This window comes from Hyaena hyaena, unplaced genomic scaffold (assembly GCF_003009895.1).
Source record: "Hyaena hyaena isolate Hyena2069 unplaced genomic scaffold, ASM300989v1 scaffold_338, whole genome shotgun sequence".
NCBI classification, from domain to species: domain Eukaryota; kingdom Metazoa; phylum Chordata; class Mammalia; order Carnivora; family Hyaenidae; genus Hyaena; species Hyaena hyaena.
In genome coordinates, this window is record NW_024080970.1 from 786282 (window position 1) to 810539 (window position 24258).

The 24258-nt window shown below is 35.5% G+C and overlaps 1 non-coding gene across 1 annotated transcript; it reads left to right on the forward strand.

The window, feature by feature from the left end:
• The first annotated feature begins 1938 nt into the window (after nt 1-1938).
• Nucleotides 1939-2041, forward strand: LOC120243358. The gene has a single exon (XR_005531291.1). It is a non-coding gene; the product is annotated as a U6 spliceosomal RNA (small nuclear RNA).
• Nucleotides 2042-24258: the final 22217 nt, after the last annotated feature.

Below are 24258 nucleotides of genomic sequence, written 5' to 3' on the forward strand. Positions count from 1 at the left end.
GATAAATATAATTACCTTTATTTCAGAGAACTTAAATATTTATTCCTAGGTATTCCTATTTTTAAATGCTAAGAAACGTGGTCTATCCCATGTTGTGCCTTTCTTAGTAAATAAAGCTTAAACATTAAACAGTACAGTTAGCATCTATGGGAGGTACCAATTTATATTAAATTTCTTTTAAAAAGATTAAAAATTAATTTAATTTCTTTAACATACATTTTTATACTTTTAAGAGTACTTTTATACCCCTTTGGTGGAAGCTGAAATGGTTGAAAATATTATAGGATAATAATAACAACAACAGAAAACAGCAGCATGGGAATTCTGGAGCATTTTGTAATGTGGTTTAAACCTTGCAAGCACCAGAAAACTAAAAAAAAAATTTAAATACCAAATCTCCACATAAGTTTTCTTTTCATTTTTCTTTTTTTTGTGTGTGTGTGTGTGCTGCAAACATTTTAATGATTATTGTTGAGCATACATTTTGGAAATTTTTTACTTCAAACTGCAACAAGTTAAATATCTTTTAATTTTTCTTAACACAGTAACTAAGGAAATATTATTCAATGGTAGGAATAGGGATATAAAAGGGACTCGAATCTCTATTAAAATTAGGTACTTCTAATTTTGTAGGAATAAATTCTGTCTAAATGGAGAGATAAATTGTGTATAGCTAGTGTAAGAATATATTTATGAGACTGCAAAAACCAAAACTAAAGACAGTTTCTTATATTTATGTCTTATTTCCTTTACAAACACCCCAGTATATCTAGTCCATAGTTAGGAAGCAACTAAAAGAAAAACAAATCAAGCACATTTGACGAAAGAAATACTTAAGAACCTGGGAAGACCAGGCTTCTATCTTTTCACAGATCTGTCAGATTCTCACATAAGACTATGGCACAACTCAGTAGCATTTGAAGATAATCTAAACAAATTTACTTTGTGCTTTCAGATAACCAGACTATAAAGTAACCAGTTTCTGAAACTTGTTTCTCCATGACACATCCAGATTGAAATGAATAGAGACAAAGAACTTGAAATGTACTTTAATCTTCTGTTTGTTTTAAAGTTTAAAGTTGTACCAACCAAATTTCATATGAAATAAGATACATTTGCAGTATTTCACATACATATACAGGTAATTCAAGTTAACGTAATTCCTCCTGGGACCAGCATCTACTCCTCTCACTGTATATATTGACCTATCGATCAAAAAAAAAACAAAAAAAACAAAAAAACTTGAATAACACCTTAGTGTTGCACTTTCGTTGTTTTTTGTTTGTTTGTTTTTGTTTTTATTATGGACTCTTAACGTTTCAATTTCAATCCTTTAGGGGAAAGTTAGCCAAAGTCTTTTGTATAAGAATTTTTAGGAAAGGAAATGGAAAGTAAAATCCTGACAAATTATATATTAGTATCTATTTACCTTACATCTGAGACTTAACTTTAACGTCTCTGAGATAAAAATAGCTCCCGATTCCAATGGAAACAAATATCAGTGAAACATTATAGGCAAGAATTTCTTCCTCATTTTGGAATACTCGGTCAGGCTATAAAAGACAAAGAGAGGGAAAGGTAATTTGAATTTGTGTGTGTACACATGCATTCACACATACTAGAGGGGACACGAATCTTCCGGAACCATCTAGTTCAGGTCATGGCTATATGGTTTTATAGCTTGGGATTGAAAATTGGGAGAGGATGCTATGCAAACATACCTAAATTTTGCACGAGATGGTATTTCCTCGTACCTGTGTGAATGTCAATTAAAACACACCGATGAATGTCAGTTGCACGTAATATGAGTCATTTAGGACTACAGTATTAAACTTTATGCCAAGTGGAGACTTCGTGGCTCATCTACACACTTTCACCTCCCCACTGAAAGAAGATAGTACAGAACTCTTATGTCCCGAGGCCTTAAAAATAAATGCTGTGCTCACCTCAGCAGTACAGACACTAAAACTAGAATGTTAAGAGAAGATTAGCGTGGCCCCTGAACAAGGATGTACACATTCATGAAGTGTCTCATATCTTTAAATATGATGAGATTAAAAAAAAAAAAAGATCTACTCTGTCACTCGCCGACAAATGCTTTCAGATAGAGACAAAAGGCGCTTCTGAAAATCAGTCACATCTGTGAGTAAATATTTTTTCCTCAAATCTGTACATTGTGAACATATGCACATTAGAACAGAAGTAGCCATAAGATGATTCACTTCACCTTATTATTCCCAGAAATCTATGATGATGGATAAATAGAAAGATGACCCACAGATAATCCTAGGTATGAAAGGAAGGCAAGAGAACAAGTTTTTATTAAATGAAAGGTGAACCAAAAATTTTAACTGGAAAAAATAAGACAGATGTTAGCCATATAATAAGATCCTTAGACTTCTGATTCAAAGCTATGCTTAAAGTCAATGTCTTTGCTATAAGAACTTGATAAAGGTATTGCAGTTGTTTCTGGCTTCAGGTTTTGTAATCCTAGACAATTGTTCCAAACAACTAAACTTTAAATAATAAATACTTCACTTTTTCAACTTACTCCTGAAGAGGAGAAAGAAGGTTAACGTTTATTGAAGGCTATTTGGTACCTGATGTGAGGCACTTTACATGTATTATTGATTTGGTTCCTAAGCTTATTGAAATAAAAATTAGGATCATCTTGCAATATTTCCAAATTGCTGCTGAAATATTGGGAACTGTTCAAATTAGAAATCAATTTTCTAATCAATTATTAGGGACTGAGTATTTTCTATAACAAAAATATATTTTGTTTTCTGGAGCAAAAAAAGTACAGGTTACAGTCACCCCCCAGCCTTATTCTCCTGGACTCGGTGTGTGTTACTACGGTTGTGTGTCAGCAAGGTAAGGGAATGGTGCCAGATAATGTTTGAGAAGAGTTCTTTAAGAACAGAGAAGAAAATAGGAGTTTGGATTTTTAAAAACTGTACAGAGTGTTTTATGTATTTAATTATTAAATATTTAAGAGGTCAAAGTAAGAGTTTAAATTCTGATGGGAATAAGTGATAAAAGTCAGGCGCACTCTTAACAGTACTTCACAAATGGCTATACTGGTCATGCTTTTAGATCTGTGAGCCTCTACCCACCTTCCCCAGTCTTCATGGTCCTCTAGGCATTGCCGAAGGGAAATTCTCAGTCCAATTAAATGTACAGATTCCAGAATTGCCTGTGTTCTTACCCTGCCTCCTTAATACTTATTTCACTTGGTTAATATTTGTTCTCAGCTATTTCCTCATTCCCTGTGTTGAATCAAGTCTTCCCAAAGGTTCCCTTTCTCTAGAGGTCCCCAAGCTGCATAAATAAAAATGTTTTTAACTAAGCTCATTAAGAAGTTCACAGAGATCCTGTTACGATTAAGAATCATCAGCAATTTAGGCATGAGCACTGGGTGGTGGACAAGAGCTGCCATGTGGAAGACGTGGACTCTGGACTCCATTTTCTTGTGTCACTTGTAAGTGGATCCTAGCTGATAAAATACTGAGATGCCAGGAAGCATATCAAGCATTGGAGGCAATGGAATGAGCCGCCAGGAGATTGGCAACAGAAGGAAAGTTGCAAATACAGGTATTGTGTGCCTGGAAGAGGGTATCGCAACATATGCCTAATTTTTCCCCAATCAGGGTTCTTATGCAGAAATCAATTATATGAGACTAAACTGCCGGGAAAATAATAATAAAAACAAGAATTGCAAATACTAACTTGCAGAGAAATTTCTGTTTTCTATCCAATAAAACAAGGATAGTAGAGGCATCTGGGTGGCTCAGTCATTTAGGCATCCAACTTGAGTTCGGGCCCACATCAGGCTCTGTGCTGACAGCTGGGAGCCTGGAACCTGCTTCAGATTCTGGGTCTCCCTCTCTCTCTCCTCTGCTGTCCCCTGCTCATGCTCTCCCTCTCTCCCCCTCCCCCCATCTCTCCCTCTCCCTTTATCTCAAAAATAATAAACATTTTAAAAAGTAGGGATAGTAATAAGGAACAGAATGGGGATGAAAAAGGAAAAGCTTATACAATGAGAATAAAATCTGGTTTAAGAAAAAGGTTACTGTCAGTAAAAGTTTGGACTAGACTGACTCTGTTCTCTTTGGGCTGCATTTTTCTCCAGTTATTTATTATTACTTATTATTTTCCTTAAGTCAGAATATTTAAGCTTCATATATGGTCACTTCCTAAATGTATATCTACAAAGACTAAATACATCATCATAGATAAGTGCTCTAAGATTCCTATTTCACCCGCTGCCTAGAATGACAAGCTCAAGATTGTATCGATGCTTCTTTTCTAATGGCATAATTTGCAACAGCCATCAGTTCTTTTGGCTTGCCTTAATTCTAAGTGAATGTATCCCTGTTTTTCCTACCAATATTCTTGTCCAACATATTAACTTACTGGCATAACAGATTAAGCCAGACTAATATTTCTCTTAATTAAGCAGAAATTTTAATACTGTCATCATACCCTGGGTGACCAAGAATACTTGATGTTATTAGCCATATAAGAATGGAGGAGTATCCGGGGCACCTGGGTGGCACAGTTGGTTGGGTGTCCAACTTCCGCTCAGGTCGTGATCTGTGGTTCCAGGGTTCAAACCCCGTGTCCAGCTCTGTGCTGACCGCTCGGAGCCTGGAGCCTGCTTTGGATTCTTTGTCTCCCTCTCTCTCTGCCTCTCCTCCACTCAGGCTTGCTCGCTCTGTCTCTCTCTAAAATAAATAAAACATTTAAAGAATTTTAAAAAAAGAATGAAAGAGTATCCAAAAAAGCCATATGGGATATTTCAAAAACTAAATCATGTGGAAAGCAGAGTTTGTATGAGGGATTCCGCGTATCCAGTTGTGGTCACGGCGTCTTTCCTTAGAGACAGCCCTTTATTGGTGGACCTTGCAATGGATGTTTACAAATCTGCCTCAGGGTATAGTTATTTCAGTGCTGTTCATGTCCCACATTTCCATATCCTGCCACCAAACCCTGGTAAAAACTTTCTTGGATTAAAGTATCTATTTGTTTTCAGGATTATATTTCTTAGTTTCTAATACAGTTTCACATATATGTATATTCAGCATGCGACAAGTATTTACTGAGTGCTTATGATACGCCAGTCACTGTGCCTAGCCCAGGGGATATGGGAAAAAAACAACACAGGAAAAACTTTTTCTCACATTGTGTATAAAATCTCTGGAAAAGTGTTTTACAAGGGATCAAGCACTCAGATTTTGTACTTAGATCTGAGTTCAAATCCTGCGAGTTATATGGTCGTATCACACTCCTTATTTCTGTTTCTGTTCACTCATTAGTAAAAAGATGGGTAACACTTACCGAGGAGGTTTATTGCAAATACCGAATCACATTAGTAAACCTCTTAATGTGGTGTTGGAATATACAAACATTACAATATAAGGAAATTATATAGTACTTAATATCTGTTAAATTGTGGCCTTCTGGGGGGGCACCTGGGTGGCTCAGTCGGTTGAGCATCCGACTTCAGCTCAGGTCATGATCTCACACGGTTCATGGATTTGAGCCCCACGTCGGGCTCTGTGCTGACAACCAGCTCAGAGCCTGGAGCCTGTTTTGGATTCTGTATCTCCCTCTCTCTACCCCTCCCCTGCTCATGCTCTCTCTCTCTTTCTCAGAAATAAATAAAACATTCAAAAAAACTTTTTAAATTAAAAAAATAATGTCCTTTTTTACTGTAAAGCAGGTGAAACACTGTGTTTAGGCAGAGGTGATACAGAGCTATTGGGTAAAATATTTACGGCATTCATTGTTTTATTAATGAAAACTATACCACATATCTACTTACTGATTCTGGTAAGACAAATGTTTATGGGTTTCTTCTGAGGAACATTTCAATATTTAATTTTGTACTCTGTGAATTTTGCTGTTTATGCCCAAAAGCTCAGTGACTGCTCCAGAAGCAGAAATATTGTGATTTATATTTTCAGCTTTTCTAAGATATGTGATTTAATAAACCTTAAGACTTGTTTTGCTTTAATTCATATTAATCTTAAGTGTAAGGTAAAGATCTGATTTAAGAGCTATTTCCCAAGAAACCAACTATCCTAAAGTTATTTGACGACTATGACATTTGCTCATATAAAGTTCATAATATATTCATGATCATACACTAAAGTTTTTATCTCCTAGAAATAAGAATTACATTGTTATTTATATTATTCTTGGTGTTACTTATGTTAATACATGTTGCTAGTATATATACAGACTTAACACTTCAGTGTGAGCCTCTGTGGCTTTTTTGTGTTAATATTAAGCAAGTACACTTTAAATTAATAACAATATACGACACAGTAATTTCTTATTCAAATACCTCATTCTGTAATTTTCATATTATTCATCTTTACACTGTTTACGTGTATTTTTAAGTAAAAATTTCAAATACCTCTTTCTGTAATATCCATATTATTCATCTTTACCCTGTTTACATGTATTTTTAAGTAAAAATTTCAGGAAATGTGTCCATGTACAATTTATGTTTTGCACTCTGCGGATCTAAACATGGAAGGCATCCTGTTATCCCAGCAAATTAACTACTCTGCGCTTGGTCAAAACATTTTTGGACCACAGTGTTTTTCTCTCAAAACTTTGTTCTTGTTACCTTATATCCTGGCACTCTGAGTTAAACGGAGTCTGAAACCTGTGTGACTTCTTTTACATTTTGCCCAAATAGTTGTGGAATTTTTCATTTAATCTTGAAATTCAAAAACGTTGCCAAGTTTGTTCAAAGTCACTTCATCTGTGCTTGTTGCAGGGAGGGGTGTTTAGTGAACCCTTTGTCTTATATAGGTAATATCTGTCTGGTGTTTTGTTTTATTTGTACTAAATTCATGGAAAGGGTTCTCTGAGCTGTCAGCTCAGAGCCCAATGCGGGGCTCCAATGCACAACGCTTAACCAACTGAGCCACCCAAACACCCCAAAAGTCTTGTCTTTTAATAAATGATTGTTTACTTCATTTGTCTTCGTTCATTCCCAATGGATGAATTATTCATATACTTTATTTTTGTTATTTCCTCTATTAGACCCATCAGTGTTATTTTTCTTTATTTTTAGAAAACTCTCGATTAGTTGTTTCTTTCTCTACAACATCAGTTATGTTCTTTTCTACAGCTGAAGGCAGCTTTAATTTTTCCATGATGATACCATCTTGTCTCTCATATTCTCTTTGTTATCTTTGCCAGCAACATTTATATTTCAACATTTGCCCTTTTCTCTTACTTTTTCCCACTTTATATATACTTGACATGTTTATGACAAATACTCTTTCTTGAATAAAAATTGCTTTCAATGACTCAAGGCCAGTATTGGTGGTGGTGGTGGTGTTGTATTTAATGAGGTAACGTCTTTCACACTGCTGACATTTACCAAGGGCATTATTCCCTTGGATGGATATTGCTTTCTATGTTAGTGTTTGCAGAATCTCATAATTAGTTTATCGGCTGTCTCTGGCGAGATGTATCAGCTCCAGTCAAATTCCAGGGTCATTCAAACATTTAAATGGCTTGGTTCTGCAAAAGTTATGGCAGAATACTACTCTGTGTCTCTCGTCCTTCATTCTAAACATTAGCAGATAAGTTAGTTCCTAGGGAGTTTAAAGTATTTTCAGGATTTTGCAATAGTTTTCTAAATCCTGTTGCCTCCTTTATATCTAAAGGCACAATGCTCCTTGAGCCCATCTGTTTTTAGTCCTGTACAAGGGAAAGTCATGAACTTTTACACAGTGGAGAAAGATAATGGCAAGGTCGGGGGAAGGTAGTCCTGACCATGCTGAAATGAGAACTAAGAGTTGAGAGGGTCCCCAGACCTTCTCATTGGCACCTTGGTTCACAGCCTTTGTTGGATGCTATTTTTGTGGATATAGTCTTCCTGTGTGTATTAGAGCATTCTTACTTCAGATTTTAAGACATAGATTAACTTTTCATCATGTATTAACCAGCCTCTATAATCGTCTAGCCCTTAGATTTAAAAATATCTTATCAGTGTTGGTTTCATTTGCTGTAGTGATCTATTTTTCTGTATTTTCATGGGCATACCAAACATCTAGCACAAATAGCTCACTATGATCAGAAAGTTACACCACTGCTTTCTAACAAAAATCTCAGAGTCTTTAGTAACTGTCGGTGATGCTCTTTACTGCCTGTTGATACATTTGCTTTAATGATTAAGATTTATCATGATATTAAAAACTCAAATAAGGTAAAATGTCATGCCGTCCCCTTCTAGAGTCAAAGAGCTGATGAGAGCCTTTAAAAAAAACTGTAAAAATAATTTTTCTTGAACTTTGGAGAAGCGTAACGTGAAAGAAAAGTAGACTTTTGTTTTAAAATTCATATTTTTACGATTATGGAACAAATTTTGTGCAACTATATAGAAAAATATGAAATTCCAATTTAGAATTCCATCATGAAACTACACCATTCTAATTTCTCCATGCCACGGTTTGTTAATATTCCACAAAGTCCCAGGATGCAACTAGAACTCTGCATTCAAATCTATGAACATGAGGCAGTCATGCTCAGCAGAGTATAACAATAATTATAATAGAGATTAAATAAAAATAATTAGAAAAAGTTCATCTAGTTTTGATGTATTAATTATTCTGACCCTGTTCTATTCAGAGTCTAATTATCTGGTTCAGTGAAAATGCCAAGATTTCTACGACTCATAAAAATTACATTCAAGTAATTATGTCAGCAAACTAAACAGTATTCATTTACCATGCCTTTTTATGCACACATTTGAATATGCTTTTTTAACTGTTTTTGCTCTTTGTTCCTATTCATGGGAAATAATACCTGTAGAGAAATTTGAAAGTCAGTTGCACTCCGAGCGTAATGTGCAATTCTTGCTGATATTCTTCTTTTGTAAGACTGCTGTAAGTCTCATATAACCTTTGTTTAAAAAACATGAATTAAAGTTCACTCTTCAGTTGTTTCAAAGAAATCTTTAAAACCTGTAGCTGTAGTAAAAAAAAAAAAAAAGTTTAAAGCAGTAATACAAAGCATCTCTTAAAAAGTTTCTTACCTTGGGTAGCTCAGAAGCTGGTTCAAATGGGTCTCCATAGTTATTTCTGGTACCCATATTTCCTTCAGAGACATATTATGGCATCCTATTAAAAAGTCTGGATATAGAAAAAATTATATGTGTATATAATATCTCAAAGTCATCAGTAAAGTGATAATGTAGCTGAAGATTCTGAATCACTCGGCACTTTTAAACCACAAGAATTTTTTTTTTTACATTATTATAGCATGATTAGGAATTTCTTAATGCAAACAGGTCACTCCATGTGACAAAGACACAGAGTTGCACCGGTGAGGAATTCAATCTCCATCACATCCATTACAATCTCTTTTACTATTTTTAGTGAAACATTTGATGGACACATTGAGCAAAAATTAGTTGCCCAATGTATTGGTTGTTGCTTTACTTCCATTTTATTCTTTGTGTGGACAGACACCTACAGTTGAAAATGTAACTTTCAATTATATTCATATTGGTAAGAATATATCAACAGTTAAGTTTGAGCTCTTTCCTTGGTGTTCTAGTAATGAAATATATCTATGCAAACAAACAGGTATATAATTAGAGCCCATTTGTTAAAAGGGGAAATAGGCCTTTCTTGGTTCCTTCTTTATCTTTCAGGCACTACAACTGGCTGCAAACTTTATCCAAGATTCGGAGGGTGGAAGAATCAAGGTGTGCCATTGAAATGGCTGGAATTGACATGAAACAAATGCCTGGCTGTCACAGCTGTGTATTCATTAAACAGGTCTAGTGCAGATAAAATTGAAGGGAAGCTGGTGATGGAGCTGGTGGTGAAGACACGTGACCCCAATGACACAATTCCTTTGTGCTTTACATACCCATAGAATTGACCCTCTGAGGAACTCTACGGTAGAACTTTTTCTTAGTCTCCACTTCTGAGCACACACTGAGATGTTTGTGAAAATATAATGAAATGTCCCAAGAAACGATACACTCTACAGAGAAAACATCCTTCTTGGAATTTGTCAGCTGCATTTAGTTCCATAACATGCCTGGCATATCAGACATTGGAAATCAAGCGGTAACATTTTATAAGTAGCAGTCTGCATCCAGAATGAGAACCCAGCTTTTTTCCACTCTTGTACAGAGCAAGCCATTTCCCCCAATCCTAAAATAATGGAAGCATGAGGAATACTGATTTTTGTGTGTTTTGATATAGAACGTCTCATTTTGGCACACACAGTGGTCTTATTTCCAATTGCTGAGATATAGAAAAGAAGATACTCATAGGAACACAACACTTATAATTCATCATCTAAGTCCATGGCCTTAACAGTCAAGTCTGTGAAGAGGATTTGACAATGGCTTCAGTGGAGGGATAGCTCATCTCGCCTAGTTTCGGTAAATAATCTTGCCACATACCGTGTCCTTTTTATCCCACCAGGATGAACAGAATTCCCCCATGCCTCCATTAGGGTGCCCCCCCCCCCCGCACCTCAATCGCCTGCTCCCCATGTGGGATATCTCAGAGCCATTTCTACTGGCACTGGGAGGAGGCTACTGGGACACCCCCCGCCCCTACTGAATTTGTCATCCTGGCAGTGGTTCCCTGCCCCCCATGCAAACAGACCTAAAGGATAGAACCTTTATCAGGCACCTGCTGAAACCTGAGTTCTAGATGCATCTTTTGGTCCCCTTTTCTTCACTCTTGGTGAAACTCTATCATTTTGTAGTGAGAGGCATTGTTATAACAGTCAAGTGTAGTAACTAGGACTTCCGAGTCAGACTACTTGCTTTCAGACCTTTTCCTGAACAACCCAATGACCTCAAGCATATTATTGAATTTCTGCTGTCTGGAACATGGAGGAAACGATGGCTCCCCCTACCTGATAGGTTGTTTGAGATTAATTAAGTAAATATATATGAAGCTTTAGAAGAGTGCTCGGCAAATAGTTGGCACTTTATAACTCTTGGATATAAAATGACAATACTATTTCACATCAAGAGGGTACTATTACTGGTTATTACCATTCCCCATTTGGTGATTTATCTAACAAACCATGCTTTAACTGATGACTTGGCTCTTGGTTCTCAAACAAATAATTTAGAAGGCACATTTTTTTTTTCTATGTCAAATGTGTGGTGTTTGCACATGAAAAGCATTTGGATTTCAGATCATTATCCTTATTACATGTTTTTAACCTTATTGAGAAGTTCAATGGGATTTTTGTTTCAGGCTATGTCCACGCTTTTCCGAAGGCAAAGGATGGTATTGGCTCAAGTTTGAAAGACATCTAGTCAGTACAGAGAAATATTCAGAACAAAAATAATCCCAGTTTAAAAATTATAATTTATAGGGGTGTCTGGGTGGCTCAGTTGGTTAAGCATCTGACTTTGGCTCAGGTCATGATCTCGCAGCTCATGGGTTTGAGCTGTCAGCACAGAGCCTGGAGCCTGCTTCGGGTTCTGTGTCTCCCTCTCTCTCAGCTTCTCCACTGTTCATGTTCTGGCTCTCTCTCTCTCAAAACTAAACAAATATTTTTAAAAAATTTAATTAAAAAAATAAAAATCATACTTTTTATGCATAAATTTGTCCAATGTAGAAGTTTGATGACAGAGAAAAGGGAATTTTTATAGCTACTAATAAAGAAGGAACTTCCCTTTTCTAAAATCTGTCAACCTAAACTGTATAGACACTTTAGGGGCTTTTTCTTGTAGGATCTCAATCAATCTTACTCCTTTATAAAATGCATGTTCCCTTCATCAGGCAGGCAATGAAACTGATATTCAGAAAAGAGAGAGAAATATCTGCCAAGTCAGAGAACTAGTAAGTGAGTAGTAAGTAACAGCACCAAGATTTGAATTCATGGTTTCTAACTAAATGTCTGCCAAAGGATAAATGGATTAAAAAATATGTGGCATATATACGCAATGGAATATTATTCAGCTATGAGAAAGGGGGCACTCTGTCATTTGGGACAACATGTATGGACCTCAAGCACATTATGCCAAGTGAATTAATTCAGGCAGAGAAAGACACATATTGCATGATATCACTTATATGTAGAATCTGGGAAAGTCCAACCTGTAAAAAAACAAAAACAAAACAGTAGCACAGTGGTTACCAGAGAATGGGAGGGGGTAAGACTGGTGGTGTTTAAGGGTACAGACTCATAGTGAGTATGAAATAAGCCGTAGAGATCTAATGCACAGTATGTTGAATCTGGACAGTAATTCCATACCATAAATGTGGAATGCAGAAAAATACCATTACAACAGCAGCCACATTGCAATATATAAATGTATCAGACTAACACACTGTAACCCTCACATTGACACAGTGTCACCTGCCCAATGTATCCAATAAAAGTACTTGTATTCTAGCATTCACTGACATTTCTTATACCAATAACCATACACTATTTCCCTTCTAGTCAATGTCTGTTTGTCTTCCATTCCATGCATTTTTCATCTGATCATCAAATGCCCACATATATGTATTTTAGAATTTTGAAATTTAGTCAAACAATGCACCAGATTGCAATGATGATGCTTTCTCTTTGTCTTTCATGATATAAGGAATTTATAAGTTTGGTTTTTGAATGGTTGGAATCAAATCACATAAGGCTCTTTTCTTCTATCCCTGATAAGAATGGGAGTCAAAAAGTTTTTATTGATATGATATACTATGGCCACAGCGAGGTGATATTGGTGTCAGAATGGATTTGATGTCCCAAGATTTGGAATGTGGAAGCTCAACAGATCTCAGTAGCTATTGACTTATTTACTTTGACTGTATTGGTGTCAGGCCAGATGTTGCCCACAGCATGATCCACGTGCATCCATGTGCATACAGATTCCTGAAGATGTGTGCTTCAAGGGAAACTCAAAATGGTAATAGGGAAGAAATAAAATGTAGCATGTAAAAACTCTGAACATAATTATCTGTTTTAAGTGTTTATTTATTTTTTGAGAGAGAAATAAAGAATGAGGGAGGGGCAGAGAGAGAGGGAGACAGAGAATACCAACCAGGCTCTGCATTTTCAGCACAGACCCCAGTGTGGGGCTTGAAGCCACAAAGTGTGAGATCATGACCTTAGCCAAAGTCAGGCACTTAACCAACTGAGGCATCCAGGCACCCTTGAACATCATGATTTTTAAGGCAGTTTTTTTTTTTTTTAAATTAAAGGCCAAGTGTTTCCAGAATAAGAAGCCATATTAAAATTTTGCCTAGAAAAATTAACTTGAATCTTTATCTAAGCCTTACATTAGTTTTAATAATTTCTATAAAGGAGGGCAGAAGCAAACCAAGATAAAAGTATAACTAACAATAACACATTCTGGTTATCCCAAAATAATCAGCAGGAATAGATGAATTAATTTAACCTTTTACAGATCACTGTTTTAACATAAAAGTGACCATCTGATTCATCTAGAAAGAGGTAATTCATTTTGCTCAGCTTTCTGGCAAATAAGGGTTGGAGAAAACCTAAACTACTTTATATAAGAATAGCTTAAAAACTGGGATATTTCCAAACAATTTATACAGAGTAACAAGTATCAGCAACAGTAGAAAGAAGATAATAGTAGAGGTGTAATTTGCATCTACGAAGAGAATGCTGTTAACATTTTGTTACTAGAATATTCTATTCCAAAATCTCTAGAAGCACTGACTATCTCATCTTTGAAAACCTCCAGTGAGTATACTTCATATATGATTAAATACATATATTCAGAGTCAAACTTCTATTGTGTTTAGGATATGTCTTTTTATATTGGGATGATGAAAGATCTCTCTTGAGAAAAAATGAAAAGGTACAGCAGACACTCCTTTAGGAAGATTATTAAAGGAGAGATTTTGTTCGTGTTCTCACAGTAAATGCTATGTCTTCTTTATCTGGACACATTTAAATTCTAATGGTGAGTGGATATTTGTCAATAAAGAAATATAGAATTTTAAATTTGTTGAAGTGTTGGAAGCAGCGAAATAACAAAGAATAAAGGTATCTGAAGTTAAAAAACTTTCCTGGATTTATTAATTGAAGCAACTAGAGAGCAGAAAGGTGAAACTAGGAAAAAAAGAAGTCTTTGAGGTTTTAAATTTTACCGCGGCATCATATGAAATCCTAGACTTTCAACTGTCTGTAGATCTTAGACCCCTCACCTAAAAATATTAATGTATGTACCAGATGGCATTTAAGATCCCTTCATGCTTTTTATTATAAAAGTATATTACATTAATGTTTTGGACACATCTTTAAAACCATATTTTAAATATTCTCAGAGCAGAGAGAACAATGTCACTGTATTACGATATGTGAAATTTGTAAGCTAGTTTAGGCAACATGATACTGTCTTATCCTCCAAAGAAACACTTTTTGATTCCATAAAATGCTATATCATCTTAAAATATTTTTATGGATATTTCCTTTATGAGCAGTTTTTTTCCAGTAATGTGTAGGGGTTGGATGAGCCACAGATATCAATTTCTCTCTGAATATAATCTCTAATTATGTCTTGCTTCCAGCTTAACCCTAATGAGGGAGAGGTTAACTTAGAAAGCTGGGAACTGATCACAAAGTAGAAATTAATGTTTTAATGCATTTTGAGGTTGTAGATCTTTTTCAGCTGGGAAAAAATAGATGGACAATGTCTTATAAATTAACTAGGCCTCTTGTCACATGAGGCACCTTAACTGCTTGAGTAAATTAGCTCAGTGTACTAACTCAGGGATCCTTGGTTTTTATCTGTTAGAAAAGTTCATGTACCTGGAATATCAGCAAATAACTAATACCTGTATTACTTGAAATATTTAAAGTCTAACGTCCTTCTTTTACTCTGTTGCAGATAAACTAGTGAAATGATTTCACCTTGTACATGTATGAAATGAAATGCAATATATATTCCCTTTGGTCTATTTTTTAAAATATTAAAAATATTAAATGCACAGAAAACTGAAGTAGTAAGTGCTAGCATACCTAAACACACATCGGTCAGGTTTAACAAATGGAAACGTTTCACCATATTTGCTAATTTCTTTTTTCTCTACAAATCAAATTAAAAAAAATCCAATTTAAGCATTGTCATCATCGTCCCATCCATACTTCCTTCCTCCCAGATGCAACCATGATATTGAAGTGGATGTTTTTTTCTTCCCTATCTACGTTCTTACACTTTTGCTTCATAGGCATGCATACATCATATATGGTATTTTGATTTTTTTAAGTTTATTTATTTATTTATTTTGAGAGAGAGCATGAGTAGGGGAGGGGCAGAGAGAGAGAGGGAGAGAGAGAATCTCAAGCTGGCTCTGCACTGTCAGCGCAGAGTCAGACGTGGGGCTCAATCTCATGATCCGTGAGATCATGACCTGAGCTGAAACCAAGAGTCAGATGCTTAACCAACCAAGCCACCCAGGCACCCCGGTATTTTGATTTCTTAAAATATTGACACAAAGGATGGCATAGTGTATGGATGTTTTCATAACTTGCTTTTTACTTCACATAATATTCTGGAGATGTATAATGTCAATTAATGTACACATGATTCCTTACTTTCAACTGATTTATTACATTATAAAGATATAACAACTTTCTATTTCTTCCTCTATTGATGTAACTTGATTTTTGTTTCTGTAGTTTTTATTTTTAAAAATTTTTTTAATGTTTATTCATTTTTGAGAGACAGAGAGGGATAGAGTGTGAGTGGGGGAGGGGCAGAGAGATGGAGACACAGAATCGGAAGCAGGCTCCAGGCTCTGAGCTGTCAGCACAGAGCCTGATGAGGGGCGTGAACTCACTGACTGTGAGATCATGACCAGAGCTGAAGTCGGATGCTCAACCTACTAAGCCATGTAGGTGCCCCTGTCCATAGTTTTTCTTGATTACAAACAACACTCTGTAGACATCCTACCACATCCCTCATTGTGTACATATGTGCATTGTGTCCATGCAGAGGGTTTTTAAGAATATGGACTGGGTGACAAAATTTCTGAGCGCTATATAGTACCACTTTTGTTTTTATTGGATATTGTCAAATTTGTTTCCGAAATGGCCAACTAATTTCCATTCCCATTAGCTGTTTATGAGAGATCCACTCGGTGTTATCAAATGTTACTTGTCTATCTATTTACCAATGTATAAAGGATGTTTTATTCTTTTGTTACTTTGTATTTTCAGAAAATTAAACATGTATTCATATATTGGCCATTGGTTCCCTTCTCTGAATTGGGTGCATTAAGCAGGAGATATTGAGTATAGATGTAAAAGAGTGAAGGAGCAAGCCATGAAGATATCTGAAGAACTTTCACAGGCAGGAAGGGAAAATATGTACAAGTGTCTTCACGGAGAGTATCTGGAAAGAGAAATTAGTGTAAGCAGAAAGCAATGAGCAGGTGAATTCAGAGGTAAAAGGTGATAAGCAATGTACATTGGGAAAAGCTTTGTAGATGATTTTAATGATTTTTGGCTTTTATTTGAGTGAAATGGGAAGTCATCAGATGATTTTGAGTAAAGCAGTGGCATAAATAATGTATTTCCACCACGATCACTCTGGCCAGACAGTGATAAAGAGCAGAAGCAAGGGAACTAGTGATGGGGCTATCACAGAGAGTTAGGCAAGAGATAATAGTACATTGGGATGTACTATAATGGATGAGGTGACAGAAGGAGTAAGAATTTGAATATATTTTAAGATAGACACCAAAAAGGTATTGATACATGAGATTTTGTCTCTAAAGGAGAAGAGTGAGTCAAGCTCGGGGCGCCTGGGTGGCTTAATCGGTTAAGCGTCCGACTTTCGCTTAGGTCATGATCTCGCGGTTCGTGGGTTAGAGCCCCGCCTTGGGCTCTGTGCTGACTGCCAGCTCAGAGCCTGGAGCCTATTTCAGAATCTGTATCTCCCTCTCTCTCTGACCCTCCCCTGCTCACACTGTCTCTCTCTCTCTCTCTCCCCTAGAAATAAATAAAAATAAAATAAAAATTAAAAAAAAGAACAATTCAAGCTCTTTGGGTTGAGAAATAACAAGAATGGAGTTTCTATGTACAGATATGCTTCCTGAATGCTAGGCGTTTCAAAGAATTTTAATATTTCAAACCAAAAAGATATGGTTGTAGTTGATTAAATGTTTGTAGTAGAGTCAGAAAACGTCTGAGCTTTGAGTAGAGGTATGCAATGAGAACTCCAAAGGAAGAACAAAGAGTTTCGGGAGAATTCCTGTATGTGGTGGTGGGACATCACCCACCTAAGAATTATTCCTAAGAATAGTTCTTAAGAGCTATTAGGAAAACTGGCGGCGGGCTGGGGGAGGCTTATGTAGAAAACGTGTTTGAAGTCACTTGAGAGCAACTAAGGAAATGAAGACTTGAGGGGCCAAGATTCCAAATGGTGACCCCATTCCCAGTACTGGTGATTATTTCAAGACATAAACACTGGTACTTGGAGAAACTATGTCAAAGTCACAAAGAGGATGACAGGCTGAGAAGAGCATCTAACAGCTCATTGCTCTAGGAATAAATGTTTGAGTCAAGACAACATAAAGGGGTGTCATAAACCCTGTAGCCATCAAGTTGGACTGCACAGTGTCTTCCAAAGGATCGAGGGGTGAAATGGAAGTAGCATAGCTCTTAGAAGGATTGAAGCCCTTCTTTAAATCACCTTAATCTCTGCTCGACTAAGTTGATTTGGGATTGCTAGTGCCCTTGGTCTGTCTGCACAAAGTATAATTACCATCTCATCCCTAGGAGAAAGTAATGTAATCCGAGGTCTCACATTCTCTCTCTAAATTTTAATATATAATGGCCAATAGTCACTTAAAAATAATAAGGCATAAAAGAAAAACAATACCTGAATGAAAGCAGAGACAAGAGACAAAAGAAATAAACACCTAGGAATCCAGATAATAGACTTATCAGATGCAGACACTAAAATGACAGGGATTAATAGGTTTAAGAACTTAAGTGATAAGGCGGGAATTTCATTAACTATTAAAAATAAGCAAATAGAAATTCTAGAACTGAGAAATCAGTCACTAGAATGAACCTAACAACAGAAGAATCTGAGTTGTTAAATATGTATCCAGGTCGAAGCATAATAAAGCCAGGAAATATAAAAAAAAAAAAAATAGATACAAGCAAGACAAGGGGACATGACAAAAAATGTAGATGGACTATTCCGTGTACAACTGGAGTGTCCTAAGAAGAAAGGAGAAAAAAAACAGGATGGGGAAACATTTGAATTGTATGATTTCAAAATTGCAATGAATTTTCTAAAATCGACAAAAGATATTGACAGATAATCTTGAGAGTTGGAATATGTTGGGACGCCTGGGTAGCTCAGTTGGTTAAGTGTTAGACTTCAGGCCAGGTCATGATTTCACAGTTCATGAGTTCAAACCTGACATTGGGCTCTGTGCTGAGCGCTCAGAGCCTGGAGCCTGCTTCAGATTCTGTGTCTTCTCTCTCTGTCCATCCCTTGCGCTCGCGCTCTCTCTCTCTCTCTCTCTCTCTCTCAAAAATAAACATAAAGAGGAAAGTTGGAATACATCAAGCAGGTTTAAAGAAAAGCACATTTAGATGCATCATAGTAAAGTTTACCTTTATTAGCACAAATTTTAAAATAATTAAAAGCAACCAAAAAACAATTTTTTATTTTTACTTCAAATGAGGAATAATAGGATTGAGGGCTGATTTTCAATCAAGTTAATAAAATAGGCAATGGACTCATATCTTCGAAGTGAAGGGAAAATATAATTCCCAACCTAGAATTCTATATCTAGCAAAAGTGCCTTACTAAAAATAAAGGTGAAATAAAGACTTTTTCAGGCAAACAGAAACTGAGAGAATTGGTCACCAACAGATCTGTACTAGAGAAAATTCTTTAGGTAGAAAGAAAAATAACTAAGCAAAAATGTCAAAGGATGCAAAGAGAAATGAACAACATGTGGAGTAAGTATGTGAGTACAGCTAACAACTGATAATGCTATGAAACAATAACTGTAGTATATTGTGGAAATTTAGCATATTTAATGGAAACTAAAATATATGAATACCAAAGCAGAAACAAGACACTAATGGATAAAACTAATTAGTTATGAGATAGAAAAGTGGAATAGCAAAAAGAAATAATTAATTGAACAAAGATAAGAAAGTTAAGGAAAACAACAAAATATGAGGAAAATAGGAAATAATAATATAGCTGATGCAAAGTTAAATATGTACAGAATTAAATTAAATGTAATGAACTAAACATTATAATTAAATAGCAAAGATTGAGGCCCCTAAGTAGCCCAGTTGGTTAACCTTCTGAATCTTGATTTTGCTCTGGTCATGATCTCATGGTTTGTGAGATCGAGCCCCGTGTAGGGCTCTGCACTGACAGTGTATAAGTGCTTGAGATTCTCTCTTTCTCTCTCTCTGCCTCTCCTCTCTCAAGTTCTCCCTCTCTCTCTAATAAACAAACAAAAAACTTTGAAAAAGAAATGGCAAAGACTTTTGGGCTGGCTTTGCAAAACAAATTTTTTTACTGCTTATAAGACACAAATTTAAATTACCAGGATGCACTGAGGTTAAATATAAAGGAAGAAACCCTGGGTGGCTCAGTCGGTTAGGCGTCCGACTTCGGCTCAGGTCATGATCTCATGGTTTGTGGGTTTGAGCCCCGCATTGGGCTCTGTGCTGATGGCTAACTCAGAGCCTGGAACCTGTTTCAGATTCTGTGTCTCCCTCTCTCGCTGACCCTCCCCTGCTCACGCTGTCTCTCTCTCTTTCTCAGAAATAAATAAAACATTAAAAAAAATTTTTTTAATAAAATTTAAAAATTTTTGTGTGACAAAAATACACACAATAAAAATAAAAACCAAAAGGAATTTAGTATAGCAATAATAATATCAGATAAGTAGGCTATAAACCAAAAACCATTACTGGAGACAGAGAAGCACTTTATAGTCATAATTATGATTACATTAAAATTATATTTCAAAAAGAACATTTGATGATTTATGATTTATATATATTGATTGCACAGCCTCAAAATATGTAAGGCAAAACTAAAATTTTTAAAAGAAATTAACAAATCCAACATGTACTTAATTGAGAGTTTCTAGTCATGGATAGATGTTGAATTTTGTCAGATGCTTTTTAATTTTATTGAAACAATAATTTTTTTATTCATTCTATACTTATGATAAATTAGGTTTATTTATGATTATTTGAATAAATTTGCACTCCTGGGATACACCCAGTCTAACCATATGTTCACATTGTATTACCGTTTTTTGGGTTTTGTTTCTGTTTTTACATATTTGCTGAATTAGATTTGCTAATCTTTCATTAAGGATTTTTAAACTGTATTCATGACAGTCTATAATTTTATTTCTTATTATGTTTTAATTAGGTTTCATTAATAAGATTTTGCTTATTTTATAAAATGAGTTGGAATAATTATCTGGTAAAAATATGTATATGATTGGTATAATAACTCCTTAAATAAATTAACCTTAACAGAATTTGCCACTGAACCTATCTGAGCATGGAGACTTATTTTCTTCACATTTTGTGGCCTCAGTTTTTTTCATAAAAATTCAATTTCTTTAATATCTGCTTCAAATTTTCTACTTCTTTTGCATTCACTTTGTCAAACAGTATTTCTCATCTAAGTTTTAAGATGTATTAGCATAAAATTGTGTGCTTTTCATGACTGTTTATTCTTTTTTTTTTTTTTTTAGTTTATTTTTGTGAAAGAGAAAGCATGAGCTGAGGAGGGGCAGAGAGAGAAAGAGGGATTCTGAAGCAGGCTTCAGGCTCCAAGCTGTCAGCACAGAGCCCCATGTGGGGCTTGAACCCACCAACTGTGAGATCATGACTTGAGTCAAAGTCGGGCACTCAACTGACTGAGCCACCCAGGTGCCCCAGGTCCATTTATTCTTGATATGAGAAATTTATATTTTTTCTCTCATTTTTCTCATCGGCCTTGTTAGAAGGTTTTTAATCTTACAAATATTTTCCAAATCATCAGGTTTTGCTTTATTATTTTACTCTGTTGTTTGTTGTTTGTTTTCATTTCCACTGATTCCCTCTCTCTTCTATAAGATTTCTTTCCTTCTGCTTATTTCATATTGATAATTCTTTTCTACTCTCTTAGCTTAGAAACTTAGAGTATGGGTTTGAAACCTACCTTCTTTTCTACTAGCAACGTGTAAACATGTTAAGTTTTCTTCATTTTTTTTGTTTTGCTTTTGTTTGTTTTAGAGTGCAAGCAGAGAGAGCATGAGAGAATCTTAATCAGGCTCTGTGCTATTAGCGCAGAGCCCAGCCCAGGGCTCGATCTCACAGTGAGATCCTGACCTGAGTCAGATGCTTAAATGACTGAGCTACCCAGGTACCCCTCCATCCCACTTTTTAAAGTAGATTTCACACCCATAGAAGAGCCCAACACAGAACTTGAACTCATGACCCTGAGATCAAGACCTGCGCTGAGATCAAGAGTCAGATGCTTATCCTACTGAACTATCCAGGCACCCTGCTAATTTTTCTTCTGCACTCCTCTTAACCTGCATTCTACACATTTTGATATGGTATATATTCATCGTCATTTCTTTTTTAACTCATGCATTATTTAGAAGCAGTTTATTTCCCTTCCAATATTTGAAGACATTTTTACATATCTCTTCATTATTGCTTTTTTTAAATTAAAATAGAATTCACACATAGTACTATAGTCGTTTCAGGTATAAAATGCAATGATTGGACAACTCTAAACATTACTCCCTCTTTTATCAAAAAGCGTACTCTTAATTCCTTTTATCTATTTCACCCATCTCCCCACCCACTTTTCTCTGGCAGACACAGATTTGTTAACTGTATCTGAGACTCTGTTTTTTGTTGTTGTTTCTTTTATTCTTTGTTCTTTTGTTCTGTTTCCTAAATTTCACATATCAGTGAAGTCATATGGTGCTTGTCTTTCAGTTTGATTTAATTCACTTAGTATTATACCCTCTAGGTGCATCCGAGTTGTTGCAAATGACAAGATCTCATTCTTTGTTATACCTGAGTCATATGTCATGTGTGTGTGTGTGTGTGTGTGCGCGCGCGCATGTGCGCCAAATCTTCTTTGTCCATTCATCTATGGATGGACACTTGGGTTCGTTCTACATCTTGGTATAGTAAATAATACTGAAATAAACATAGGGATGCATATATCTTTTCAAATTAGTATCTTTATTTTCTTTGGGTAAATATCCAGTAGTGGAATTACTAGATCATATGGTAGTTCTATTTTTAATATTTTGAAGAAACTCCACCCTGTTTTCCACACTGGCTGCACCACTTTGACTCTCACCAACCAAAAAATTCCTCAAAGAAAACATAGGCAGTAATTTCTATAATATTGGCTTTAGAAACATTTTTCTAAATATGTCTCCTCAGGCAAGGAAAACAAAAAAACAAAATTAAACTATAGAGACTACACCAAACTAAAAAGCTTCTGCACAACAGAGGAAAGCATCAGCAAGATGACAGTAAACCTGCTGTATGGGAGATCATTGGAAATGATATGTCCAATAAGGGACAATATTCATTATTGGGGTTTCTTATTGAATTTCATTGCAGCTGGGTAATATTATCTGTAAGCATATAATCCTTGAAAATTTATGATAATTTGTGTTGTGGCACATCATATGGTCTAAATCAGTGAACATTTCATCTGCATCACAAAAAATGCCTATTCAGCAGTTGTTTGGTTTATATTTGAGAACTTGTATTTAGTTCAAGGGGAATAAATGTGAGGTATTCCATATTCTTACTGATTTATTATCTTATTCTACAAATTACTGAAATAAGAATATTTAAAAACATTTTTTAATGTTTCATTTATTTCCAGGAGAGAGAGAGAGAGACAGAGAGAGGGACAGAATCCAAAGCAGACTCCAGGCTCCTGGCAGTCAGCACAGAGCCCGACGCGGGGCTCGAACCCACAAACCGCGAGATCATGACTTAAGCGAAAGTCGGACGCTTAACCGACTAAGCCACCCAGGTGCCCCTGAAATAAGAATATTTAGATCTTAAAGTATGAGTATGGGTTTATTTCTCATTTTTGCTTTATATATTATTTAGAGAAATAGCTGTTAGTATTCATTCCCGTATTTATAATTATTAGGAAAATAAATTAGTGTGTTATTATGGTCTCTTCATATTATATCTTAATAATTTTTATAAAACACTCTTTAGTTTTCTTTTGCTTGCTGTTTGTATATTATATCTTTTCTATTCAATCTATCTGTGACTTTATATTTGAAATGAATTTCTTTTACAAGTCATATAGCTGGATCTTGTTCTTTTTTTTAATTTTTAAGATATTTTATTTATTTTTGAGAGAGAGAGAGAGAGACTGCGTGAGCAGGGGAGGGTCAGAGAGAGAGGGAGACACAGAATCCGAAGCAGGCTCCAGGCTCTGAGCTAGATGTCAGCACAGAGCCGGATGCGGGACTTGAACCCACAAACCGTGAGATCATGACCCGGGCCAAAGCCGGATGCTTAACCGACTGAGCCACCCAGGCGCCCCTTGTTCTTTTTTTTTTTTTAATTTAATTTGACACCCTACCTTGTAATGACATTTTTAGTCCATGTGTATTTATTAATTATTGATATATTTCATCTAAAACTACCAATTAGTTATTTTACTGTCTTTTCCTCTGTCCTTCCATTCTTACCTTCTTCGAGTTAATTGAAAAATTTTTTTTCACTTTAAATAATGTGTTATCTTTCTTTTTAAAAAGATTTTGTGTTCTTCATACCTTTCTATAGCTTAGAATTTCATCTGCTGCCTATCCCTTCAGTCTTAAGAACTAACTCCTTTTAGCATTTCTTGTCCTGTGTGAAGCAATATACTCTTTCATTTTTCATCCGTATCCAGAAATTGTTATTTTGCCTTTATATTTGTGGGGTAATTTCACTGGGTATAGAATTTCTGGCTAACATTTTTAGCACATAAAAGATGTTGATCCATTGAATTCTGTCTTGCATTTGTTTCTACCATTGATTGCCTGTAATTTTTTTTTCTGGATGCTTTTGAGACATTTTTCTTATCTTTTGTTTTTAGCAATTTTACCAAAATATGTCTAAGCATAGTTGTATTTCCATTTATCTTACTTTCAGTTTACTTTGCTGAGATTCCCATCATTATAATACATGTTTTTCATATTCCAAACATAGTTAAGAAGCCACAAAGAACATTTC